Raw genomic sequence first — 22240 nt, 5'->3', positions numbered from 1 at the left:
ATATACATGGAAGCCTGAAATTTTTTCTGTGGCAGCAAAATATCAATTTTCACAAGCCACATTGAGTGCACAGACAGCTCAATTCTCATAAAGGTGCAAGCCATCTTTATGAGCAGCCCTGTTTGAGACCTTCTAAACACATTCCTAGATTACAGACTCTCAGCTTCTCCCTCCCACGACAAATCCTGTCCACCCAATGGTTTTGTAATCGTTCAATACCACAATCATGTGCTTATTGATTTTGGAGGGACACCCTCCTAATGTCAGAAAAAAATAATTTTTGAGACCATCAGTGGAGCAAAATCACCTGTGGGTGTATTAGCTGAATCTTAAAACTGGTCACATTTTGGAGCTACCGATACGTAGTTTGTGTGTGCCAAATTGCATCATCCTTATGTTATAACAGTCCATTATTGAACAAAGTGCACCATGATGAACGATAACTCTGTAGGTAGCAGGTGTACAATTTCATAAAATGTACCCATTTTGGCACATTCCGTAATGTTAAACATATTTATTTATAATAATTAAAATATATATATATATATATATATATATATATATATATATCTCCATACATTCCATACATTCCTGATACATTCCATACATATATCTCCATTCTCCATACATTCCATATATATATATATATATATATATATATATATATATATATATATATATATATATATATATATATATATATATATATACATTATATAATTTAAGAATGCAATTTTGTTTTTTACATGAATAGTCTTCGTTTTCCATTTCACTTAATTACCAACAATAATAAATAAATAAACAAAAAACGTCATGCGTAGCACGATACTTGCAAAATACGCCCTCCCCCAAAAGTTTACCATTGATACAGCAAATTGTCCATTTCATGAAGATTTAAATTTACAATCTTGATCAAAGCTCGGGTCAACAGGATGAAAAGTGACGATTTTAGAAATTTGGCCCATGTTGACCTTTTGGCCTATGTTGACCTCAAGAACACTTGGTGGTTGAAGTCAGTGACCAGATATGCAAGTCCTCTTCAAATTTCAAGTCAATCAGATGAAAATTGAGGATTTTAGAAATTTGGCCTATGTTGATCTTTTGGCCTATGTTGACCTCAAAGATACTTGGTGGTTGAATTCAGTGACCAGATATGCAAGTCCTCTTCAAATTTCAAGTCAATTGGATGAAAATTGAGGATTTTAGAAATTTGGCCTATGTTGACCTTTTGTCCTATGTTCACCTAAAATATAATTTGTGGTTGAATTCAGTGACCAGATATGCAAGTCCTTTTCAAATTTCAAGTCAATTGGATGAAAATTGAGGATTTTAGAAATTTGGCCTATGTTGACCATTTGGCCTATGTTGACCTCAAAAATGCTTGGTGGTTGAATTCAGTGACAAGATATGCAAGTCCTTTTCAAATTTCAAGTCAATTGGATGAAAATTGAGGATTTTAGAAATTTGGCCTATGTTGACCATTTGGCCTATGTTGACTTCAAAAATTCTTGGTGGTTGAATTCAGTGACAAGATATGCAAGTGGTCTTCAAATTTCAAGTCAATCGGATGAAAATTGAGGATTTTAGAAATTTAGCAAAGTTGGTGACCTTTGGCCTATGTTGACCTTTTGACCTATTGACCCCAAAAACAATAGGCTTCTGGCATTTGACCAACTCTACCATTTGGTGAAGTTTGGTGAAGATCGGTTGAAAATTGTGACCTGTAGGCCGGTGACAAACAAACAAACAGACAGAGAGTCACAAACACAACCGACCAATATACTTGAAAAATCTTCGATTTTGCAAGTAATAAAAAGGGACAAGATCAGCTGTAACAATAATCATAGAAAATCTTTTGTGTATGAACATTATCGTTGGAGCTCATACTTGTTGCTGTATTTGAACCTGGGGGAGTAACTGCTGAAATGCATCCGTCTGGGATCCACAACATCTTTGCTCCTTTCACATTTCTCTTCATTCATTCTAAATCTTGCTTTTTCTTCGTTTCTCTCTTTCTGTCTTAGAAGTGAATGCTTGCAGAAAGTTTTCTGTAAAGCTCACTTGGCTGTATCTGGGTGGGTTTGAGGGTAAAGGAGTAGCAGCCAAAACCCAAATCCCATCTATGTCCCTCCTGATAAACGACTCTATCTTTGTTTGCTTTTTCGAGTCCCTTGTGACGACTCCAACGCAGTATTTGGCCTTCCATTTGATTATTCAGGTGAAAATCCGATTTAAAGGCAAAAATAAAACCAACGTACTACTTTCAAAACTTGCATCCACCCTTGTGATGTTCCTCATCTGTACCAACCATTGAAGAGCAATAAATAATTTCTAGCATGTGAAGTAGTCTAACACCTTAAATTGTCCTTTTTTTTTCATTTTGACACATACACGAATAGAAATGAAGTTCAGTTTGAATAACAACTTTAAAGCATCAACAATGGCAATTCTAAGTTGTTAAAAGGTAATAGATCCATCCCAACCTTCATGAACAATGCGAATTAAACAACAGTGTTTTCATTAGCAGATTTACCAGGTGGTGAACACCACCTCTCCATTGTAACTACGAAGTAGACTTGTTCAAAAGCATCTTGAGCATAGCCACAACGAGGGCGGCACTGTCAAAGCCACGTTAAACAAATATTAATATTGTTACAGACGCGGCTTTTAGATGTTATATTGACCGAGCGGTGGTGTATTTAACCGCGTCCGAACAGTTACTCCCCGATTAAAACCCGATTTCACCCGACGTTGACCAGATCGCCCCACGGATATTCAATCGGGAAATCTCTAAAGCGATCGCAAGAGAATGAAAAAGAAGAAGAAGAATACGGAGGAAGAACAGATTTATTATACACACACAAGCAAAGGATGGAAGAAACAGTGACACAGCGAATCCTTAACTTACACTATTCATTTTTACTTAGCCCCAAGACAAACGAGCAGGACAGGACGTTCACACTTACGCAGGGGATAATGCAGGCAGGTAAGGCTTGAGATGGAGGCAAGGTCGGGAGGCCGCCGGTCGCAATTCCTCGCGGTTTTGGCGGGAAACCCTCCGTCGCGTATCCACTGCGGGAGACGCCACGCGCTGGTTCGGCACACCTGCTCCTCTTCTTGGGGCGGGGCCGTCTCCCTCCTTTCAGCGCGTCTGTCCAAAGCTGGTCTCCTTGCCGAGTACCTCTCCTCTTTGGCTTGGAGCGTTTCGCATCTCACCGCCTCTCTTTGGTGCAGCCTCGTTGCTCCTCTCCAGCTCATCTCTCAAAGCAGTCCCCTGCAGGCGCTTTTATCACCTCGGGCGAAATCAAGCCGCCGACTCCGAGGGCACGCCTACCGGGTCACTCACCGCGGTGTTGATTGGCTGTTAGGGCCGGTTCACTCCTTCCCTCTTCTGACGAGGTGGAGACACGCCTTTCTTCTCCAACCTTACCTCGTGGCCAATGGTGGTTGAAGAGAAAAACCGACCAAAATGCGGAAGGCAAATGGAAGGGAGGTTTTGGGGAAATTGGAAGGGCCTACGCTTATTTTGTTTGATACAATGCAAAGTCAATCTAGTGGGAAAACACATACTTAGCCTACATGGAATAAGGAAATACACTATTTAAAAGATATATCGTGACCTGCGTGTATATTCCATGCAATTAACTAGGACGCTGACTGCGACCATTATTTACATTAACAGGGTGGTACCGTACGTTTGTAACGTTCACATTGTAACGTTTTCACATTCGTTACACTTCCTCCAAAATTGTTACACTTCTCAAAAAACCGTTACACTTCCCAAAATCGTTACACACTTCTCAAAATCGTTACACTGCACCCCCCTTTCTTCAGGTCCGTCCTCGGACCTATTAAACTTTAACTTAGTGTGGCACGTAGGTGTAATTCCCTCTACAATTAACCTGACCCTGAGTGTGACAATTTTAAAACACAAATAAGTATGTCCCCCTATTGCATTGCATCCTGTCTAACAGACTCAAGCCCACAGCTAACCGAATTACGGGATTATTCTCAAACTACACATTTACGGTGGGGAGCATTATTTACAATGACGTGATTTCTTATTTACAACGCAACCCAGGACCTGTGTTTTTCTTTTTTTTCTTTTTTTTTTTTTTAGGGAACAAGAAAAAGAAATTCCTGTTGGGAGGGAGGAGACAGCACGCATTGCATCGATGCACCAGTACCAGTACCACCAAAGCACCCAAAAGCACCAAACACCACAAAGCACCCAAAAGCACCAACCAGTGCGCAGTCACCATGGCTCATAATAAACACAACAAAAGAACTGGTGGTGGTCTTCTCTTTCTCTGCTGGGCCGATGTTCTTCCCGACGTCTTCTGGCTTCATGCGGCCTATTTGGACATAATAAAAAGCACAACTTGTGTCCATTTTTATTTAGGGCCTCAGGGGCCAACTAAGGGTGGTCCATCTGTTTGGCAGAGGTGCCACCTTACCGAGGTCCGCAAGCAAGATTCCCTGGCCACTATGGCCGGTTTCCAACAGAGGTGCCCTGCCCCAGAACCTGGGGTCCATCAAGTGGTACTTGGCCGCAGAACAGCGGTCCATAAAGTGGTACATCAACGCAATGCATGCTGGTTCTGGGAATCTCGGGCGCACAATGGCCACCTCATGCACGCTCCCATCAGCACCCAATGGCGCACAGGTCATGTGGGAGACAAAAGAAAGACAATTGAGCGAGGGGTAAGGTCACAAGGGTACACGTCAATAAGGCAATGCAAGGTGAAATGCGTACGGAGGCCGAAGTGAGAAAGCTCGTCCCTACCGTACGTCACCCCCCTGTCACCTACCCTACCCTTGTTCTCACCCCATATGTACAAAAATCTACACATTTACAAATTCGTCACTACTGTCACGTCTTCCCCATATTTCCCCTATACCAAATTCGTCCCCACAATCCCTTTACTTCAAAATTTGCCATCACCAAATTCATCATCAATCCTCATAAGGAGGCAGAGATGGAACATCAAAGCACAATGTCACACCCACGTCATGATGCGTCTCACAATCCAAACATTTGCATCATAAAAAATAATCAAAACATGGCATGGTGTGGAGTACCTGTCACCTCAGGTGAGTGGATGCAGATGGTGCGAGGAGATCCTTCATCCTAACTATCCTCTAAATGACTTTAACACACTTTACACTACCCGGGGTCTTTCCCTGCCAATCCATTGGCCAACTTACACTATGGGTTCTAATAACCAATCTTTTCTACCCCCGCTAATTCACCCCAGATCCACCTTGTTTGAAATTCCAACTTCTTTCCTGGAAGTCCTGGCAGTGTCCATATGTTTTATACCTCTCCCACCGCCCCCTTCCCACGCCCCCCCCCCCCCCCAAGCCCTCGCCCTCTCTCAGATCTCTCGACGTCTCCATGTCTCTCGGTCACTGCTCTCAAATGTTGTGTTTGTGTCCTTCCCCCTCTCTCCCCATCTTGTCTACCGCTCCCTATGTTATATGTTTTATGTGTCGGTTTGTCTTTCTGTGTGATTAATGTTCGCTCTTTCACGAGCCTCGACCTTGTATACAAAAAAAAAAAAAAAAAAAAAAAAAAAAATTCCCATTGGCCAAACTGTGGTGCTCCTCAATTTGGGGTCTCACTCCCCCCGATTCATCTCCCGGTGCTCTAGCACAATTTCTGGGCTGCGACGTGTACCTCTCCCAACAGGTCTACCCACCTGCACACCTCCACCACTGTAGTTGCCACCCGAGCTTACCTAGCTCCTCACCCTAACCTAACTACCTGGGGACAGCCCCTCTCCTGGCTCTGTCACCCCATGGTGCCCTCTGGCACTGGGCTACCCGGGTCCGTCCTCCGGATCCTCGGGCCCCATTCACAACAACTACTACCGGCTCCCAGAGCCCACCTGCGGCCTCACCTGGCCGACATCCTCACAGTGGTGGAGTGCCCAAACCAACTACTCACACTAACAGGCTACACGCCCAGCCATTTCCACAACACCAACGCACCCATCCACATACCATTCTGTCACCCGCACCACAGATGCCAATATCCAACCACAATTTACCTGTACCCTCTACCTAACACTTACACTACCCGCCCCGGGTATCCGTGATGGGGGTCCACTCTTCCCCCATTCACACCTTCGCACCATCCACTCCACTCCACAATTTCCACCATTCTCACTCCACGACCATCCATTTCACTACTCCATACCATTTATTCCATACAGCCACATACACCTGTTCAGTTGCACACCTGTGCAATCACACCTGTTCCATTCTCACCTGTTCAATCCTCACACACACGGCATCATCTCAGCTAACTACTCCCCTCTGAAACTTGCGCTTCCCAGTCGTCCCTTTAAACTATTGCGCTCCCACGTCATTATCATCCCTACTAATCTACCTGCGTCCCCACTACAGGTATCAGTCACTAACTAACCTTAACGTCACCTAATGTCAATCTCTTCTAGATCCCTATCATTATCCAAGCCCTCCCTGGCTCGGTTGTCATAGCCACCCCATAAACTATTGCGCATTTGCCCCCACATGGGAAGGATGGTGGATTTGCCATCCCACCACATCGGGGGTCTCTCACTACCAATTTCGCTCGTCCAAATCCAACAATTCAAAAATTTTCCATTTACTGCCAATTCTATTCACTTTTCTAAATTTCGTTTTAAATCACTATCACTATCACCATCACCCGTCTACTTATTACATCCTCTCGGTGCGCCAATTCACATCTACAGCCCGGCTTCGTACAGCCGAGCAATGAACGCGAATTCTTTTGTGCTGGCGGCTGGATGCGTCCCGCATTCGGGGCATGGGCGGGGGCTAACCCGGGCCGAGATCCCACGCATCACCTCGGCGTGGGGCCATCCAATGTCCCGATCTCGACCTGCCGGCACGTCTCAACAAAACGTGGTCGCCATAACGACCCTTCCTATCCAGCTGCCCGCTCCGCCTAGTGGAGCCCGGCCGCGGCCGTTCCAAGCGAGGCATAGCGTGGTTCGCGTACGGCGGTTCTTTCGAAACCGCCGTGGTTCGGATCCCCGCTGATCCTCGCGGCACGCGAAGCTGCCCGACGCGCACCGAGGGCCTGATTCGGCTATAAGTCGTTCTAAACTCTACCCCGTCTAACGTCGATGCTTCACCTGGACGCTTACACCCCGCAGCCCGTTCCTTGCTCACACATCCAGCTGTGCCCATGCTCCTCGTACCTTTCCTTACACACCCAGGTACCCTCATTCCACTCACAGCCTTGGTCACACACCTGACCACCGAACACTTTGGCACACATTCGTTGCTCGCACACCTCACCAATACACCGCTTCGCGCCCCCTCCTCGGTCACCTCCTCTGTGACAATCACAGGTGTGCTCTCATTCGCACACCCAACCACGTGCCTCACTACCAACTCAAATGTGCCTTCCCACACACGCTCTACCATTCCAGGTGTGCATCCTTCCATCCCAGGTGTACATCCTCGCTCACCTGTCACAACCAACTCACGCTCCGTTTCACTCTCACTACTCTCACCTCCACTCTCGGTCGCGCACTCACCCTTACTTTCGACGGCACACTCTTTCCTCATGCACCCATCCGTTACACACCTTTCTCGCGCACACTCTCCCGTTACACCCTCTGTAACACTCACCACAGACGTACACTTTCTCGTTACATCCTCTGTAACACTCACCACAGGTGTACACTCTCTCATTACTTCCTCCGTAACACTCACCACAGGTGTACACTCTCTTGTTACTTCCTCCGTAACACTCACCACAGGTGTACACTCTCTCGTTACATCCTCTGTAACACTCACCACAGGTGTACACTCTCTCATTACTTCCTCCGTAACACTCACCACAGGTGTACACTCTCTCGTTACTTCCTCCGTAACACTCACCACACCGCGCTTCCCTGTGCTCCCTCGCACACGCGCTTCGACCAACTCACTCTTGACGGCACACTCACTCCTCGGCGTGCACTTTTTCCTCACACACCCCATGGTCGGACATTCTCGCACACCTCTTTTTTCGCACACCAGACCTGTCGCACACTTCACCAACGGCCTCTCACGAACACCCGGATCCAAACCAATCCCCAAGCCGACTGAAGCTTTCCTCACATCATATACATTGCCACTCACCTCCGTACTTCGTCTCACCTCCTCTGCCACCTGCAAACTTTTTATTTGGTTAGTGAGCATCACATCATGATTTGAACACAGACCTTGTACATATTCCATGACTTCCTCCTTTATCTCCCTCTTAGTTTCTGTCCGTCCCTTCTTAATTTCACTCACCTCTTCTCCCACTTCCTCTAATTTTTGTTTAACCTCTTTTATTTCTCGGTGCGTCTCCTCAAGTTCGTCCTCTAAGGCTACCGTGACCGTTTCTACGTGCGTCCTTACCTCCCGGTCCTTCGTCTCCATTGCTTCTGTCACCTCTTCCACCCTCATTGTCAGTTCCTCCCGTACCATCTGACATTGCCTCTGCGTCGCTATTAATTCGTTTTTAATTTCTTTTTGTGTCGCCTTTAACCCTCCTAGTACCGCAGTGTTCTGTTGAACCTGCTCCACTAACTTCGTTTGTCCCTCTGTCAGCTGTTCTACTCCTTTCGTCAGATCTTCTATTCCCCCCTGTAACTTTGCCGTATTATTTCTCACCTCTTTCTCTATACGCTTTTCGCCTCGCTTTACCTCCTCGCGCAGCCCCGAAACCTCCTCACTTACCCCTCTTCTGATCTCCTCTCCCATCACTTGCATCTCCTGCCCAGATGCCACCCTCATCTGCTCCATTTCCTCCCTGTGAGCATCCAGTTTGGTTTCTACCCCCATTCTGACCCCCTCTATCTGCTGCCCCATTTGGTTAACTTCCCTTTCCGCTTGGTCCCTCATGTCCCTCAATTTGCCTTCCATACTGTTTTCTAACCCCTCTAACCCACTTTTCACTCCCTCTATCTGATTCTCCTGGGCAGCCATTCTATTTTCTACCCCCTCTAACCCCTTTTGCATCCCTTCCATTTGATTTTCTTGAGCGGCCATTCTGTTTTCTACCCCCATTAACCCATTTCTCACCCCCTCTAACTGATTCTCCTGGGCAGCCATTCTGTTTTCCACCCCCGTTAACCCATTCTTTACCTCTTTTATCCCGTTGTCTAACCCCTCAAAATTTTTGTCGAACTTCCCAAATTTCTTGTCTAACTCCTCACCGGTACCCCTCGCTTCGTCCCTCATTACCCCCATTTGGTTTCCCATTACCCCCATCTTGGCTTCTAGCCTGTCCATAAGGGCCCCCATTTTTCTGCTTTCCATTTTCTCACTATCGTTATTTTTCTGCATTTCCACCATGAATTGGGTCATGAAGGCTTGCATTTGGGTCGCGCTCATTGGTTCCGCGACCGTGGCCCCCTCAACCACGTGCGCGAGGGCGCCATTTTGTGCGTCTGAAACCTCCGCAACCACATTGCCATTTTTCTCCTCCTCCCTTTCCTCCACATACATTTCCCCGAGGTCCTGGGTCGATTCCACCCTGTCTATCTCTCCCACCGACATCCGATCGCCTTGATTGTCCATGGCGCGATCTCAAAATTCGGGTTTTGCTTTATAAAACAAAATAAATTTCGGCAGCTTGTAATTTTGAGCGCGTTAAGCGCGCTTCGGGTCCGATTTCGGGTCCGATCTCCCTCCTCGACACCAATTGTTACTCTAATAGTACAATTGGTGTTCCAAAATTTGGGCCTAACAAATTTAGTCCCAGGTTCGAATCCAACTCCTCGACACCAATTGTTACTCTAATAGTACAATTGGTGTTCCAAAATTTGGGCCTAACAAATTTAGTCCCAGGTTCGAATCCAACTCCTCGACACCAATTGTTACTCTAATAGTACAATTGGTGTTCCAAAATTTGGGCCTAACAAATTTAGTCCCAGGTTCGAATCCAACTCCTCGACACCAATTGTTACAGACGCGGCTTTTAGATGTTATATTGACCGAGCGGTGGTGTATTTAACCGCGTCCGAACAGTTACTCCCCGATTAAAACCCGATTTCACCCGACGTTGACCAGATCGCCCCACGGATATTCAATCGGGAAATCTCTAAAGCGATCGCAAGAGAATGAAAAAGAAGAAGAAGAATACGGAGGAAGAACAGATTTATTATACACACACAAGCAAAGGATGGAAGAAACAGTGACACAGCGAATCCTTAACTTACACTATTCATTTTTACTTAGCCCCAAGACAAACGAGCAGGACAGGACGTTCACACTTACGCAGGGGATAATGCAGGCAGGTAAGGCTTGAGATGGAGGCAAGGTCGGGAGGCCGCCGGTCGCAATTCCTCGCGGTTTTGGCGGGAAACCCTCCGTCGCGTATCCACTGCGGGAGACGCCACGCGCTGGTTCGGCACACCTGCTCCTCTTCTTGGGGCGGGGCCGTCTCCCTCCTTTCAGCGCGTCTCTCCAAAGCTGGTCTCCTTGCCGAGTACCTCTCCTCTTTGGCTTGGAGCGTTTCGCATCTCACCGCCTCTCTTTGGTGCAGCCTCGTTGCTCCTCTCCAGCTCATCTCTCAAAGCAGTCCCCTGCAGGCGCTTTTATCACCTCGGGCGAAATCAAGCCGCCGACTCCGAGGGCACGCCTACCGGGTCACTCACCGCGGTGTTGATTGGCTGTTAGGGCCGGTTCACTCCTTCCCTCTTCTGACGAGGTGGAGACACGCCTTTCTTCTCCAACCTTACCTCGTGGCCAATGGTGGTTGAAGAGAAAAACCGACCAAAATGCGGAAGGCAAATGGAAGGGAGGTTTTGGGGAAATTGGAAGGGCCTACGCTCATTTTGTTTGATACAATGCAAAGTCAATCTAGTGGGAAAACACATACTTAGCCTACATGGAATAAGGAAATACACTATTTAAAAGATATATCGTGACCTGCGTGTATATTCCATGCAATTAACTAGGACGCTGACTGCGACCATTATTTACATTAACAGGGTGGTACCGTACACGTTTGTAACGTTCACATTGTAACGTTTTCACATTCGTTACACTTCCTCCAAAATTGTTACACTTCTCAAAAAACCGTTACACTTCCCAAAATCGTTACACACTTCTCAAAATCGTTACAATATACTGTACACCATTAAATAGGTGGACAGCGAGGCGCGCTTGGCGGACAGCGAGGCGCACTTGGCGGACAGCGAGGCGCACTTGGCGGACAGCGAGGCGCACTTGGCGGACAGCGAGGCGCACTTGGCGGACAGCGAGGCGCACTTGGCGGACAGCGAGGCGCACTTGGCGGACAGCGAGGCGCACTTGGCGGACAGCGAGGCGCACTTGGCGGACAGCGAGGCGCACTTGGCGGACAGCGAGGCGCACTTGGCGGACAGCGAGGCGCACTTGGCGGACAGCGAGGCGCACTTGGCGGACAGCGAGGCGCACTTGGCGGACAGCGAGGCGCACTTGGCGGACAGCGAGGCGCACTTGGCGGACAGCGAGGCGCACTTGGCGGACAGCGAGGCGCACTTGGCGGACAGCGAGGCGCACTTGGCGGACAGCGAGGCGCACTTGGCGGACAGCGAGGCGCACTTGGCGGACAGCGAGGCGCACTTGGCGGACAGCGAGGCGCACTTGGCGGACAGCGAGGCGCACTTGGCGGACAGCGAGGCGCACTTGGCGGACAGCAAGGCGCACTTGGCGGACAGCGAGGCGCACTTGGCGGACAGCGAGGCGCACTTGGCGGACAGCGAGGCGCACTTGGCGGACAGCGAGGCGCACTTGGCGGACAGCGAGGCGCACTTGGCGGACAGCGAGGCGCACTTGGCGGACAGCGAGGCGCACTTGGCGGACAGCGAGGCGCACTTGGCGGACAGCGAGGCGCACTTGGCGGACAGCGAGGCGCACTTGGCGGACAGCGAGGCGCACTTGGCGGACAGCGAGGCGCACTTGGCGGACAGCGAGGCGCACTTGGCGGACAGCGAGGCGCACTTGGCGGACAGCGAGGCGCACTTGGCGGACAGCGAGGCGCACTTGGCGGACAGCGAGGCGCACTTGGCGGACAGCGAGGCGCACTTGGCGGACAGCGAGGCGCACTTGGCGGACAGCGAGGCGCACTTGGCGGACAGCGAGGTGGACAAGTGGAAAGCGAGGTGGACAAGTGGAAAGGGAGGTGGACTTTGGGGGCAGGTTGGGTGTGTGAAACAAGAGTTGATTCGATTTTGACTGTTGGGTGCTGCTGCATCTACCCTGTGCGTTAGCTACGATATCCACCGGTTTATCCTCATGCTTTAAAAAAAAAAAAAATGTGGGGGGAGTGGGGGGCGAAAATGGGTGAAGAGGTAGTGTAATCAGCTCCGTCTGTTCGTCACACAATCAGCTCCGTCTGTTCGTCACACAATCCCCTCCTAAATGGTTGGGCAGATATTCACCAAACTTGGTAGTTGTGCTCACCATATGGTATGAAAGTGCAAGAGCAGTGTCTTTTTGTCAAAATGTAAAATACAATTGTGGCTGCATTTTAATGCAACTTAGTACTTTACTGTCTATGCAATCAGCATTGGCAGACATGAAATGCATGACAATTCGTTTTGATTAGATTTCCAGTTCATTCACTCGGGGCTCATATGAATGATCAAAATGTTGCAACTTGGCATCACAGAGAAGCACCCACAAAGGCTGGCTTCAAGGTCCACAAAGGCTGGCTTCAAGTGATATATGGAGACCAGGAGGTGGAGGGAAGTTAGACTCAATACTTGATACTGGGTCATTCCAGTTGGAACTTTTTGTCATCCTTCAAATTTGTTTTAGGTGGGAAGCCTGAGGATTTGCGATGGCACACCATTGACTTCTCTCGTTATTACATGCAGGTTGGGTGTGTGGCATGGATATATTGATTTGATTCCGGATGCCATAATTTTTTTTAAAGTAATTCTTCACCATTGACAGATGGGGCCAAAAAAAAGATATGTAGCATGACGTTTCAAAAAGTTGGACAAGTTATGACAAAACGTAGTGGATGAGTTGGTTAGGTGACAGGAACAAACCAATTGGTTCAGGTCTGGATCCAGATCTGGTATGAAAGTCTGGATCCAGATCCGGCCCATCAGTGCGATACAAAACGTAAACTTTTGCAGCCTGGCAGAGGTATGCGCTCTACCGAGTGACGTTCTGTTTAATATGTGACCAACTTTGACAATTGCTCATTAAAATGGTAAATCATGTTTGTTGCTCCAGATTACTGCACTTTGTGTGATAATAATAAATGCAAACTAGTTCTTCGCAAATGGCAGGCTGCATTAAGTGGCCCGATTAACCAGATCCATTTTGGGTATGTGTAAACTACGCACCCTGCCCCTCCAATTAATACTGGAAAGTGACAATCTACCTCAGAAAGCTTTGTGCACATGCGCAAAACCCTGAGCACCAGTGGCCAGCGGGCCATGCAAACGTATATTGTGCATGCGAGATAAATATCGTTACCTAAAATGACACAAAGCCTCCAAAATAATTGGAAACTTTGTTTACTTGGAAAGTTTACCAAAAATAAAATAAAATTTTTTTTTTTTAAAGTACCCACGAGAAAAGACTGTACCTCTCTCTGCACAACAAAAGAGTTGGAGAACTTTCTCAGCTCACCGACAGGGCTGAGAACTTACAGCTGCCAGTATTGCTGACTCACGAAGATATGGACCGGTGCAAGGCCCAAATAACTGTGGATGGCCGCGTACTACCCAAATCCTCGATGTGGTCACTGACAGGGAGTAGACTTTGAACCTTGCAAGAGTGCCTCCTGTGAACATGGCAGGCTTGGCGATTTATTTCATGGTCGTGCGGAATAGGAAAGATGATGGATGCCGTGCGTCGTTACCAACAAAGCAATAACTACCAACTCTTCGGACAAAGGACATATTCACGACACGAAAATACACATGAAGCTTGTGCCAGCTGTGGTCATATGAAGGCAAGATCTATCAGGCAGACTTCCTTAAGGGAGACACCACATCTGGTTTGGGTGCTTCTTTTATAACGAGAGGAAGGTCATATCGGGGGCTTGGGAATGGATCTGTGGGAAGGTGGTGAGGGTAGGAGTCGTGGGAACCGAAGACTTTACAGTGGAACCTTGACTTACGAGTTTAATTCGTTCCGTGACCGAGCTCGTAACTCAAATTGCTCGTATCTCAAATCAAATTTCCCCATTGAAATGCATTGAAATGCTATTAATCCGTTCCAGCCCCCAAAAAACCACACCAATTTTTTTTGTTACGTGTTTTTAAATAAGAAAAATGTACTTTATAAATAACAAATAATGTATAAACAAGCACGACCTCGTATATACTGTACATAATAAAAGACAATGTAAAGAAATAAACTGGTTTTATTAAGTGTATTTACCTTGAAGATCAGACGAAGATGCTGGCGGAGGTGGAGGGGATAACTTTTGCCTTTTTCGCCACACTTTCCTCGCTTTCACTTGCAGGGCGTTTAAAGAAAAACCTGTCCAACGAGGTTTGTTTCTTCCTCCCTTTCAAAATGTTTCGAAAATGAGTGAGGCAAGTGTCGTTACACAGCGCCAACGCCAAAATAACCGAAATGCGAAAACTAAAATGCAGCGCTATACGATAGAGATACTGTACGTGCACGGCAGGCAAGATAACCACGTGACCAGAACCCACCTGGCGGCAAAACTCAAAATAACCGAAATGCGAAAACTAAAATGCAGCGCTATACGATAGAGATACTGTACGTGCACGGCAGGCAAGATAACCACGTGACCAGAACCCACCTGGCGGCAAAACTCAAAATAACCGAAATGCGAAAACTAAAATGCAGCGCTATACGATAGAGATACTGTACGTGCACGGCAGGCAAGATAACCACGTGACCAGAACCCACCTGGCGGCAAAACTCAAAATAACCGAAATGCGAAAACTAAAATGCAGCGCTATACGATAGAGATACTGTACGTGCACGGCAAGACAACCACGTGACCGGAACCCACCTGGCGGCGTAAACTCAAAATAACCGAAATGCGAAAACTAAAATGCAGCGCTATACGACAAAGATACTGTACTTGAACGGCAAGATAACCACGTGACCGGGTGGCGAAAGCTCGTAACTCGGATCTCGGCTCGCATCTCAAAGCAATAAACCGCCGGAGCGACGGCTCGTATCTCGAAAAACTCGTAAGTTGGGGCACTCGTAAGTCAAGGTTCCACTGTATTAATAATAATAATAATTATTATTATTATTATTTATTTTATTTTATTTTTATAAACTTGTTTGGTTTGGTCCCAGGGTTGCAAGAGATCTACGAGGATGTCTTTGCATCTATCTTACTAAAATGCAGCTCTTCTACACGTGTGCATGCACGTAGGCGATAGAGCCCTCTTGTGGTGTGTGTTCTAACCCAGAATTGGGTGGATGAACTGGAGCTAGGATTAAATTGCAAGGATACATCTGCACACAAAATAATTTAATTTTAGACCAATTACCTCCACCACCAAAGGTGGATGGAGGTTATGTTTTCATCCGTCTGTTCGTTTGTGAACAAAACATCTCAAAAGGTTGTGGACGGATTAGGACGACATTTGGCAGAGAGGTAGCGTATGTGACAAGGACGAAATGATTAGATTTTGGTGAAGATCCGGATTTGAATCCGGCTCCTAGAATCTTTAGTGATTCTTCACCATTGAGATAGGGCCAAAAACGATACATAGCAGGATATCTCAAAAAGTTGTGGACGGATTTGGACGAAACTTTCACAGGTTGTGTGTGTGTGTGACCAGGAAGAATCGATTTGATTTTGGTGAAGATCCTGATCCGGGTCCAGCTAGAACTTCTTTTTTTTTTTTATAAGTGATTCTTCACCATCGAGTGATATGGCAAACCAGGTGGAGTTATGTTCTCTACTGGGTGTCGTTCTAGTATTAATAATGAAACTATCACAGAACATCGTTATATGAGCCATTTAAGAACAGCACACAAGTGCCCATCATCGACAGGCCCTTTAACAAGTTGTTAAAAAGTGTCTGTCCATGTACATCGCTTGCATCAACAGGAAATGTAGGAATTCGACATGGATATTTTTCCTATTGCTTCCATCTGCACGCCTCATGAAAGTTACTTCTCCCTCACTCCATCGTATGCGAGCTGCTTTTCGTGAGTCCGGTTTGGATGCAGGAACACAACAATTTAGCAATTGCCACAGTCGAAATGCTGAAAATGATGTTAAAAAGACTATTTGACTTGGATTTCACGCTTATAGCAACGACAGCTTAAGAGTGCCCCGACTCGCTAAAACCACACTGCGCATGCGCACATTAATACCTGTCATTTCGAAGAAGTTTACCATTGCATGCTAGTTCGGCTAAACGCATACTGCGCATGCACACATTCATACCTGTCATTTCGAAGAAGTTTGACATTGCATGCTAGTTAGGCTAAACGCATACTGCACATGCGCACATTCATACCTGTCATTTCGAAGAAGTTTGACATTGCATGCTAGTTAGGCTAAACGCATACTGCACATGCGCACATTCATACCTGTCATTTCGAAGAAGTTTACCATTGCATGCTAGTTAGGCTAAACGCATACTGCGCATGCACACATTCATACCTGTCATTTCGAAGAAGTTTGACATTGCATGCTAGTTAGGCTAAACGCATACTGCACATGCGCACATTCATACCTGTCATTTCGAAGAAGTTTGCCATTGCATGCTAGTTAAGTTAGGCTAAACGCATACTGCGCATGCACACATTCATACCTGTCATTTCGAAGAAGTTCGAAATTGCATGCTAGTTCGGCTAAACGCATACTGCGCATGCGCACATTCATACCTGTCATTTCGAAGAAGTTTTTTTTTTTTTTTTTTTGTATACTGAATCGAGGCTCGTGAAAGAGCTAACATTTATTTCACAAACAAATCAACCAGACAAACAAAATATACAAAAAGAGGGAGCGGAAGACAAGATGGGGAGAGAAGGGGAAGCACACAACCACAACATTTGAGAGCAGGGAGAAGTGTGGGAGGGAGAGGGCTTGGGGGGGAGGAGGCGTGGGAAGGGGGGGGGGGGGGCGTGAGGTATAAAAGTTTGAACTTGCATGCTAGTTCGGCTAAACGCATACTGCGCATGCGCACATTCATACCTGTCATTTCGAAGAAGTTCGAACTTGCATGCTAGTTAGGCTAAACGCATACTGCGCATGCGCACATTCATACCTGTCATTTCGAAGAAGTTCGAACTTGCATGCTAGCTCGGCTAAACGCATACTGCGCATGCGCACATTCATACCCGTCATTTCGAAGAAGTTCGAACTTGCATGCTAGTTAGGCTAAACGCATACTGCGCATGTGCACATTCATACCTGTCATTTCGAAGTTCGACATTGCATGCTAGCTCTGCTAAACGCATACTGCGCATGCGCACATTCATACCCGTCATTTCGGAGAAGTTCAACATTGCACGCTAGTTTAGTAGTTAGGCCAAACGCACACGTTGCCCCACTCCACATTGACCCCACCCATAATAAATTCTATGCTCGTTATCCCTGGTTCACACATCGGGAATGCAATCCGAAATTGCAGGAAAATCTTGTCCTACCTACTGGAGTATCGTATCGTTTTAGCAAGACAGTAGTGTCATCGGAAATGAACTCCAGACCTTCAAAACTAAATCATTGAAGGAATAAAAACTATAACGATTGGGTTATTGTAAAAGGTGAGCGCGAAGAACAAAGGCCCACGTGGTCAGTCAAGACCAATAATGAAGATTGAAGACCGTCACGCCCTTACACTACTACAGGTAAAATTGCTAAACACAAAACACGAGTGGGGAATCAATCCAAGGAACTGGCGCACAACGGCCTTCCACTTTTTCAAAGCTCTCGTGATAACACCACAAACCAAAGGCACACGACCCCAGCGAAGCAAACGAGGTGCAAAAACCATCGCGGATCAGCGGCTGCTCCGGATGCAAAGGGAAACCGAATTCGAACCTGAAGGAGCTTTAGACAAATCCTCACAACCAAAGCAAAAATGAAAAATACCGAGCGCCGGGGATTAAACACAAGACTCCTTCGCTCGTCGGAAATCAAAATGCCGACTCGAGTCATGAGGGAAAGGATGGAACGCCGCACGCACATTGGTGTTTCACTCACGAAATTGGGTCAAACCGGGGGCGGCGAATAGAGCAAGGAAAGGGGAAACGGCAACTCAGAAGGCAATGAGGAAGGTTCGATAATGAGGAAAAGGTAATTCAAAACGGCCAGAGAGAAAGGAACCAAGACGAAGTGTGCGGGACACTCACAGGCCGGGGTGATGCGTGATGGGCTGAGGCCGATAAAATGGCGCCTCTCTCGCTTCCTTCCTCGCGATCTCGCTCTCCCCCGCCCACCGTGGCGCCCTCTTCTGTTCGCTTCCCACACTTCCCGAATCGCTTCGGCGGCGCCTTATCACGATCTATATACCGCTCAAACCTTCGTGCGATCTCACGCGACGACACTTATTAAAGACTGCAAATTGTAAAGTCGTTAAAGGGAACAGCGGTGTTGTTCATTCACCGCCTAACGGGCCACGACCAGCTACACCGCCCAGTCTTCGATCGCGTCACTTCGTCATTCGACGAAACACTCGCAAAGAAAACTTCACAGAAACCTTAAAATACCATAAGGAAAATTACGTTTATTAAACAGTCAAATTGTGGATCACGGCCAATGAGTAAAACACGAGTAAATCTACCACAGGACATTTTCGGTTTCGGACCGAGGTCGGAAAATTTACAATAATTCTCAATTGTTATATATTTATCTCTTTTTGCTTATTTTCACTAAATCGTTGTATGCTCTCTTCACTCCCCTCCACACTATACGGTTTATTCATTCCCAATTATTGCTGAGGTGACGATTATCGAGAGACTTCCGGAATGGTGCTTGTGGGTGACGTCATAGCGTTCCCGCTCATTCTCGCCAGTGAATGGGCCGAGATCGCAATGTAGTGGGTCCGGGGTGGACCGGATGACGCACACGGTCTTGAGCTCTCGCAGTAACGCCCACCTACAAGGATAACCGAGGGGCGCTTACAAGTATCCGAACGACTAACCCGGAGGTGGTCGATTCAATTAGTGAAGGAATGAAACGTGGGAAAGAACGACAGATTTGACCAGTTTTATAAGATATTGATTTTGAAGTTTTTTTTTTCAATCCGACAAAGTCCCAACCTTGTGATCCCGGCAGGATTCCAACAATGTACTTTTCGTCTTTGATGTCCCGTCACTAAGCAACGCATATACAGTATAATTCCTCATGAAATATTTTTCACAAGGAAGCGTAATTCCAGGATGTTGTGCCTCAAGGCTCCATCCACCATGCTGAATGAATCACCCTTTAAAGTTTAAACGAACGATGTAGTTTTTAAATCATGTGACACTCGACTCACCCCACGTTTCATCGCAAAGTACGTTACTCCGTTCCAAAGATGGACCCTAAACTGGGCGTCCCGTCTGCTAGTATCAGTTTGTGGGCGTTAAAGATCTCACTTCGCGTCGAAACAAGCGGTTTCGTTCCGACCCGAAACTTAACTTACGCCGTCGCTATGTGACGTCACCGATCACGCGGTGTCCGGCACGTGGCATCAGTGAATACCCGTGGGCCTGGAATTCAAGAGGTCAAAATATATATATATAAAACACCGTTGTGTGTGTGTGTGTGTGTGTGTGTGTGTGTGTGTGTGTGTGTGTGTGTGTGTGTGTGTGTGTGTGTGTGTGTGTGTGTGTGTGTGTGTGTGTGTGTGTGTGTGTGTAATGTTACCGATAGACTCCTAAACGGAGAGGCTTACGTGCTTGATATTTGACATAGACATGGCCATTGAGCGTGGGACGAACATGGCCGAACTCAAAATATTTGACGATCCATATTTTTTATTCATATTTATCTCAGCGCATTTCAGCGCACGGAATCAACGGAATCAGGGCAGGTGGGCGCTGATTCGCTCAGAGCGATCACGTGATGACGCTATGACGCTATGAAGTATGAACGATATGACGCTATGAACGCTATGACGCTTTGAAAAAAAAAATCGCTATGACGCTATGAACGATATGACGCTATGAAACGCTATGACCGCTATGACGCTATGACGCTATGACGCTATGAAAAAAAAAATCGCTATGACGCTATGAAACGCTATGACCGCTATGACGCTATGACGCTATGAAAAAAAAAATCGCTATGACGCTATGAAACGCTATGACGCTATGAACGATATGACGCTATGAACGCTATGACGCTATGAAAAAAAAAATCGCTATGACGCTATGAAAAAAAAAATCGCTCGCTTTGGCAAGGGGCTCGCTCCCCCCCCCCCCCCCCGTTCCCCTCCCCTCCCCCGCCCGGCAATGCCGTGTACTTCTGCTAGTAATAAATATTGTTTTGCTTCAATGTAATACCTGAATATGAGAAGGGCCTAACTCCATCGGTTGGCCAATTTGAGTTAGACCCAGAAAAATGTTACTAATACATACCATGTGTATGAATAATGGGCCCAAGTCCACTCTCTAAGTACTGCTACTGTATGGTAGAAAACTGGCATGTATAGAATAGAGGCCCAACTCCAGGACTTGGGCCTTTGTTATAGACATGCAATATCGCCCTCTGGGGACATTTGGTTACCCAATACCCATGCACATGTTCAACATGGCAGATTTTCAGAATGATGCTGGTGTCAATAGTGATTTTTTTATTTTTTTATTTATTTTTTTTGTATACTGAATCGAGGCTCGTGAAAGAGCTAACATTTATTTCACAAACAAATCAACCAGACAAACAAAATATACAAAAGAGGGAGCGGAAGCCAAGATGGGGAGAGAAGGGGAGGCACACAACCACAACATTTGAGAGCAGGGAGAAGTGTGGGAGGGAGAGGGCTTGGGGGCAGGAGGCGGGGGAAGGGGAGGGGGGGGGGGGGAGGGAGAGGTATAAAACACATGGGGACCGAAATTAGCGGGGGTAGAAAAGATCAAGGTTTTGGATGGGGGAGGATAAGAGATGGTGGTGAACAGCTGTTTTAAAGACCTGGAGGGTAGAGTGGGATTGAAGAGAGTGAGGGAGTTTGTTCCAGAGGTGGGAGAAAAGAGGAATGAAGGAGTGAAGGTGAGCAGAGAGTCTTGATTTTGGCAGTTTAACCATAAGAGGGTTGCAGGCAGATCTTGTGCGACCTGTAGGAATATTTGGGGGACAGAGCCCAGAGAGGGCTGGGGGGGCAAGGCCAGAGAGGAGTCGGTCGAAGACGGAAAGACCACCAACCTGCCTGCGGTGAGTGAGTGAAAGGCCCTTGGAGTTAGCTTCATCGCGGGAGATTCCAATGATTCTGAACGCCTTGGTTTCAACAGCGTGAAGACGGGCTAGGTGCGAGGCAGGAGCACCAGACCAGAGGGGAGAGCAGTATTCCATAGAGCTGCGGATGAAAGCCTTGTATGTGGTGAGGAGCTCAGGTGTGTCAAGGAAGGACTTCACACGACGGAGGATGCCCAGTCGGCGACTGGCTTTGGAGGCCAGATTTGAAATGTGGTTTTCCCAGGAAAGATCATGGCAGATAGTGAGACCCAAAAGCTTGAGTGACAGAACTTCTTGGAGAGGATTATTCAGAAAGTGGATGGGAGGGTTTTCCAGTCGGTCTTTTCGGAGAGACATCGTAAGAGTGTGAGATTTATCAGTATCAGAGTGATGAAGAAGTTCATGGGAAAAAACGTAGAAATGAGAAAGAATGGAAGACAAATAAGAGGAAGAGTTTGAGAGCAGAGGGTAAGGAGTACATTAGCACAAGTGGAAGGAATGTAGCCGCCAGAACAACAGGAAGTAAATGCCGGTAAGTTTTCACTCAATGCTGTTTCATGGTGAACGAGGCCTGCCTGCCCGCCGGCGCCTAGGCTTGAGTACCGGCTTGGGCTAGGCCTAGGGCATACTATAAGGCAGGATCATCTTACCCTTCGCAGGTAATAAGCAGGTCCTAGCCCCTAGTACTGTAAATGCAATCACAACTACTATTTTTATTTTGTTAAACAAAGCAAAGGGAATGAATAATAAAGAAAAGGTGTTTTTCTGTTGTATGAATATTGTTACGGATCGCGGTTTAGATGTTATGATGGGCCGAGCGGATGGTCCAACCGCGACCGTTACAGGATCCCCGATTGGCCCGACTCCCCCAACGTTGACCAGATCGCACCACAGATATTCAATTTGGAAACCTCT

At 46.9% G+C, this 22240-nt stretch overlaps 2 protein-coding genes across 3 annotated transcripts in view; one reads left to right on the top strand and one right to left on the bottom strand.

The window, feature by feature from the left end:
• The window catches only part of NUFIP2 (nuclear FMR1 interacting protein 2), a 66412-nt gene extending 47839 nt beyond the window's left edge, over positions 1-18573 (bottom strand). The window contains exons 1-2 of one of the 2 annotated variants that reach the window (XM_068113540.2): positions 18304-18376; positions 14383-14512 (exon numbers count right to left, since the gene is read on the bottom strand). The gene's annotated coding sequence lies outside the window, so the exon portion shown is untranslated. Of the gene's footprint in view, positions 1-14382; positions 14513-18303 lie in introns of both variants that reach the window. The other variant, XM_068113539.2, reaches the window with a different exon arrangement.
• Positions 1-22240, top strand: part of LOC144891816 (uncharacterized) — a 1036251-nt gene that overhangs the window by 1003521 nt on the left and 10490 nt on the right. The gene's annotated exons all lie outside the window — the stretch shown is intronic.

Source organism: Myxine glutinosa, chromosome 4, assembly GCF_964187855.1.
Source record: "Myxine glutinosa chromosome 4, kmMyxGlut1.1, whole genome shotgun sequence".
NCBI lineage: Eukaryota > Metazoa > Chordata > Myxini > Myxiniformes > Myxinidae > Myxine > Myxine glutinosa.
This window is presented reverse-complemented; position numbering and strand designations above follow the sequence as displayed.